This window comes from Belonocnema kinseyi, chromosome 6 (assembly GCF_010883055.1).
Source record: "Belonocnema kinseyi isolate 2016_QV_RU_SX_M_011 chromosome 6, B_treatae_v1, whole genome shotgun sequence".
NCBI lineage: Eukaryota > Metazoa > Arthropoda > Insecta > Hymenoptera > Cynipidae > Belonocnema > Belonocnema kinseyi.
In genome coordinates this window covers 58788979-58795229 of record NC_046662.1, presented here as the reverse complement: position 1 = coordinate 58795229, position 6251 = coordinate 58788979, and positions in this window count along the sequence as shown.

Below are 6251 nucleotides of genomic sequence, written 5' to 3'. Positions count from 1 at the left end.
ATAGCGGCTTCTTGGGCGACATATTTTCATCTTGGGTTTCTCAGAATTGATATTGAGATGGTGAGTTCAAACACGGCACAACCATGGAGAACTAGAGGGGTTGGATTTGTGAATCATTAAAAATAGTGGGAATGACGCATGTTTATGTATGTACTCGTCGACCTGACTCGGGGTTAATATCCTTTAAATCTTTTGCATTTTGTTAATCCGGACGTAGCCTAACTTGATTGAAAAATACATATATGACTTTTATTACTGCAATTAAATGTTTCATGATTTATTTTTATCAAAATTAAATATTTTCCCGGTTTCATATAAATGGTTCACAATCTATACTGAACCCACCAATTAGACAACGAGCCAGCAGAATGTGGATTTCAGCTTGTTACACATGCCTCGAGGTGCTGCCCTCTTCAACTTTTCGATGTTTCTATGGCAACCGCGTCCTTTCCCTACGTCTACGGGAAGGGTGGGGCCTACATGTATTTTTAAATCCTAAAATATTTTATTATTTTTTCGCATAATTAAGGTATAACTGAAGTAATATTTACACTTCTCTGTAGTGTCGAATTGACAATTTACATTTAATTCCGAGGAAAAATTTAAGGTTTTCACTACTCATTTAATTATTTATCAAAATTATATTGAAATTCTGTTTTTTGTTTGTTTTTGTTTCATGATTAGTTAAAACGTAAAATCTTTTTCCTTATAATTTACAAATTATAAATTACAAAAACCAGTAACTAGACTGTGCCTTGCAAATTAAAATATAATTTTAAAAGTTTAAGAGAAGTTAACCACTTGCAATTCTTATGCTCATCAGAATTCACAACTTCAAAGTAATCCAAATAGTTTATAAAAATAATTCAAAGAATCGAAGAATCCAAAAAAATTCTAAAGAAATATAAGGCGTTTAGGGGTGCATCTCAGCAACTAAGGCTATTACAAAAAAATGGAAAAGGAAAGAATTCCAAAGAATTAAAATAATTCAATAATTTTTTGTAAGCCGGGAAATGACCGGAAATTTGTTTCCTTGATTAAAACGGCCACCTGAAATTCTTAGTATTAAAAAATTTATTATATTCATTGGTGATTTCCTGTAAAAATAGTTATCCTTTTTCGTACTTTAAAAAAAATTCCCAGCAAGGATTGAAAAAATTTTTGATTTTATTTATTTCTTCAAGTGAATTTTGGTTAAGTTTGCGATAACAAAGAAAAACTAACCAATTAGAGGTTTTAAGGGTTTAAAAATCGTGATTCATTTTTTTTCATAAATAGTTTAAAAGTAATTTTCACATTGTACACATCAGCTGGTTTTTAAGTATATTATATTGATGATGTGTACAATGTAAAAATTATTTGGAAACTATTTATGAAAAAAATAAATCACGAGTTTAAACACTTAAAACCCCTAATTGGATAATTTTTCTTTGTTATTGCAAACTTAAAAAAAAATCCACTTGAGGAAATAAATAAAATCAAAATTTTTTTCAATATATATATATATATATATATACGCTATGCCTTACAATTAATAAAATCCCTCGTATCAGTTATTATTTAAAACTCACTTTCAACTGATTTGAATGCAATATAAAACGCTTTAAATTCCTAAGATTTAAAGTCGAGATATATAATGAATTTGCAACAAAGAAGATTAATTTTCTTACCAAAAAAGACGTTTTTTAAACAAATTCCATGAATTTTCAACCAAATATTTGAATTTTCAACTTATGAAGGATACATTTCTAATCAAGACTAGACAAGTTGCAATTTAAAAAAAAAAATTTAACATAAAAAACCAAATTGTCAACAAAAAAAGTTTAATATTAAGCCAAAGAGGTAAATCTTGCAGAAATATGATTTAAAAAAAACTAGATTTAACAAAAATGAAAAAAGCACGGAAAAGTTAATTGACAAACGAATCCTACTTTAATTTTCTACCATATTGTTAAATCATTAATTAAAATATACTAATTTAGAACTTAACAATTGCATTTTGAATAAAAGGACGATGTAAAAAAAATCAAGAAAATTAATTTTCGACCAAAAAGATGAATTTTCAACAAAACAAAAGAATGTTCTAAAAAGTAATTAAATTTTAAACTTATAAAGTATAAATTTCGAACAAAAATGTAAAATTGCAAATTTTCAGATAAAAAATTAATTTTTGACAAAACAAAAAACCCAAAATGTCAAGAAAATTGTTACATGTTAAAAAAAAGATTAATTTTCAACTAAATCTAGAAATTAAATTTTCAACAAAAGAGTCAACCCCAAAGATCAAGGGGAGTCCAAAAATATGAATCTTTAATGAAAAAGTTCAACCTCTAACCAAGACGTTTAATTTTCAACTAAAGAAGATAAATTGCAAAAAAAATAGTTAAATTTTTGACCAAAGAAATGAATTTTCCAGCATTGTATTAATGATCTACCAAAATAAGACGAGCTTTCAACAAAATATATTAATTTTTAACAAAATTTTTGAATTTTAAAGTCGGGAGGAGCAATTTTAAACTAGAAAATATTAATTTTTAATAAAAATATCAATTTAAATCAAAAATGAAAAGTTTACCTTGTTAGTTAAAAAAAATTAATTCTTATTAAAAAAACGAATTTTCAACAAAATAGTTACATTTTTAACAAAAGAGTTCAGCCTAAAAATGACTTTTTATCCGCAGAAGATTAATTTTCTAAAAATAGAATAGTTAAATTTTCGACCAAAGAGATGAATCTAAAACCAAAAGAATAATTTTTTTATAAAGTAGTTCAATTTTTAACCAAGCTTCTGAATTCTTAACGAAACAAGATGACTTTTTAACAAAATAGTTTCATTTTTTACAGAATAATAAAATTTGCAACTGAATACTAGAATTTATAACCAAACGAGTGGAATTCCGAACCACAAATATAATAGTAGACTTTCTACCAAGAAGGATTTAAGCGAAAAAATGATAAAAGGGGGTTTCTTAAAAATAGAGAAAAAAGAACAATTCTTTAAAAGTGAATAATAAGGAAGCATAATAAATGTTATCTAATTTCGTAACTTTTCTTCTACTGACCCCCAACCCCTGTTCGAACCATAGTTTTTAGCATGACCCCCCTCCCCATGCAGTTGGTAATGCAGTTTACTGACGACCCCTTAAAGTTTCGATTTTTATATTTAATGAAATTATCCTTATAATGTATAGTTTAAAATTTGTTTAGCATAAAAATACACAACGAAAAATCCACAAGACTCAGAAAACGATATTACAACAATTAAAAGAAGGACAGAGAACAAGTATATTGAGACTATACTTAAGAAACTTTATTTTCAATTTTACTTATATTGGATAAAATATCAATACTGCAGAGAAAAGAAACAGCGTTTTATTTTGAAGAATTAAAATGATTTAGAAACTGAAATTAATAACAAAAATTAAAGGGCCTCTAATTTTTCTCATTCTCATCAGTTATGAATGAGAAAGGATAAGAAAAGAAAGGTCCGACAAGTCCGAAAAGAAAGGACGAGTTCATTAACAGCCATTTTGGATAAAAATACAAATTTTGGGACCATTTTATTATACTTAAAATTTTTATTTACGGTTATTAATAGTACTCAGAAAGCCAAACAATTTATCTTCATGACTTTTTTTTATACAAAAAAAATTCTCAGAGTTATAGCATTTTCCAAATTTTTAATATCAATCGAAAATCAAAATAATAAGCCAAACAACATACGATGTGAAAAAAGTAAAGAAAAGCATTGCTTTTTAAAAGCCCTACAAGATTATCATACAAACTTTTTGGATTTTCTTGTAAAGTTGAAAATTCTAATTTTTATTGCACAAAAAATAATGAGATATGAAAAATCCCATTTTGTGGTCAAACTATGCAGGATACAAAAGAAGATGAATCAACAAAAATTGTGATCTCAAAAAAGATCTACAAATTCGTTAATAATCACTTCTTGATAGAAGGCGTACGTTGTGTTTTATTCGCGAAAAATAACATTGAAAATATAAAAAAAACTTTGTGAAAAAATAATACAAGTTACGAAAAAAAAATGATTCAACAAAAATTATTTACCCGAAAAAGGGCTAAAAATTTGTTATGAAATACTTTTTGACATGACAGGTAGTTTTGGTTTTGATCATAAAAATGGTATTAAAAATAAAAATGAAAAATTTGTGGAAAAACAACAGAAGGTACAAAAACAAATTGATTGAAAAAAGTTATTCGCCCAAAAAGTGATACAAATTTGTATTAATTTATTACATTCTTATTATATATGATGCAGAAAGTATTAGAATTGCCTGAAATTTGACGCCACAACATTGGTTTTGAAAAATCCTACAAAATTTCTTTAAACCACTTTTCAATAGGACTCATAATTTTGTTTTATCGTAAGTAATATATGCAGATAATCGAAAATTCCAATATCACGCTAAAAGACGCAAGATACGTGAAAAATCTGAAAGAAGACTTGTAGGATATTTTGCTTTATACATGTATAAATAATAATATGAAAACCAAAATCCTATTATTAGCATAACAACTCGAGATAGAGAAAAATGTCTAAAAAAAGGATTGTATTTTTTAAGTTTATTTTAAGGTGGTCCAGAAAATATGAATTTACAACTGTCTGTCAAAAAACGAGTGCTCAGCGCGAGTGTCACGATAATATTGTGTACCTTAAAGCCTACAGAGCTTTGAGAAACTTAATCTTTAACTATACTTATTTAGGCAAAAAATTCAGAATATGAACACGCATATAAATACTGCAATCTAAAGAGATGTTTTTGATAAAGTTTCATTCAAGCATTCTAAATGCAAAGAATAAATATCTGAGCGCGAATCGCGGGAATCAAAAGACGCGCGCCCCAGGCGCGCTCAAACTTGCGAGCCACGGGCACAGCGCACGGTGAGAATGTGCCCGCGCCAATAAATAGTTCATTTACGGATTGTTTTATTACAAACTAACAATTAAGAAATAAATGTTTTTGAAACTTTCCAATAATTTCTGACCTTTTAGTTTAAATTGAGAAATGTAAGGCAAAATATTTATATATTCTGATCAACCACTCGAGTAAAATTCAAAAATAAATTTTTTCAATTTTGAAATTATGGGGTTCTCAATTTAAAAAATCGGGATATAATTTACATACATAGTAACATACATAAATTTCCATAAAATATTATATAAAAAATTAAATAAAAAATACTTTTATTATATAATTTTATCGTTTCATTATAATTTATTTAATTCATAATTAATTACACAAACATAGAAATTTACTAATTATTGTTTACTTAAATTAATAATCGTGAGCGAGGCGGTATTCCTATAACATTTAACTCTACATCTAAAAACTCTAAATCGCTAATTATACATGCGAGAACGCTGTACGATCATATTTATTAAAAAAATTAATTATTTTAAATTTCAACTAAATATGTTTATCAATTAAAACTTGTAAAGTCTTGATACGTATAGTTTCATTTAGTAGAATTTCTACCGCTTTTTTTCAAAACAACAAAATAATATTATTCATATACAGTAAATTTTAATTGAAAAATGACTAATTTTTTCGATCAAAGATGTCAGCTAAAAATATTTATTACGATACAATTACATTTTAATTCAATTTAGAAGTAAATGTTATGCATCTCAATATTTTCTTGATGCAAAATTTATTCAAATAATTGATTCATTAATTGAAAATAATAAATCCAAATTGTCTATATAAAATTTGTATTTTATTTTTTTAAGTATTTAGTATTTGCCGACTTAGTAGCGGCTATTTGGTGAACTTTTTCGACGGGTGAAGATTGCAGGGACAAAGTAGTTGGTGGGTGCGATTTTCGAGTTGAGAGCATGGGTGGATCGGGCAATTTTCGCCGGGAGCGCCGTCTACAATTAGTTTCTCGAACTATACACGTGACGCATCTAGGCTTATAATTTTTCTTTTAAAAAAAAATTTAAAAAAAATTTTAAAATTTAAAAAAATTTTTAAATTGTCTATTTCTCTCTGGTTATACTCGTAATGCTCAGGGAAAATGAAAAACTTGATTATTGAAAACTCGGGGTTTTATTTTCATCCTAATAATTTAATAGTTTACTAAATTGTTCAATTTTTATGTTAAAAAGACAAAATCCTACAAAGCAGTTGGATTTTCATTACGAAAATATGAATTTTCAGCAAAAAAGTGCATTTTTTACAAAGTACGTAAATTTTTAAATAAATAATTTAATTTTGAACCAAATA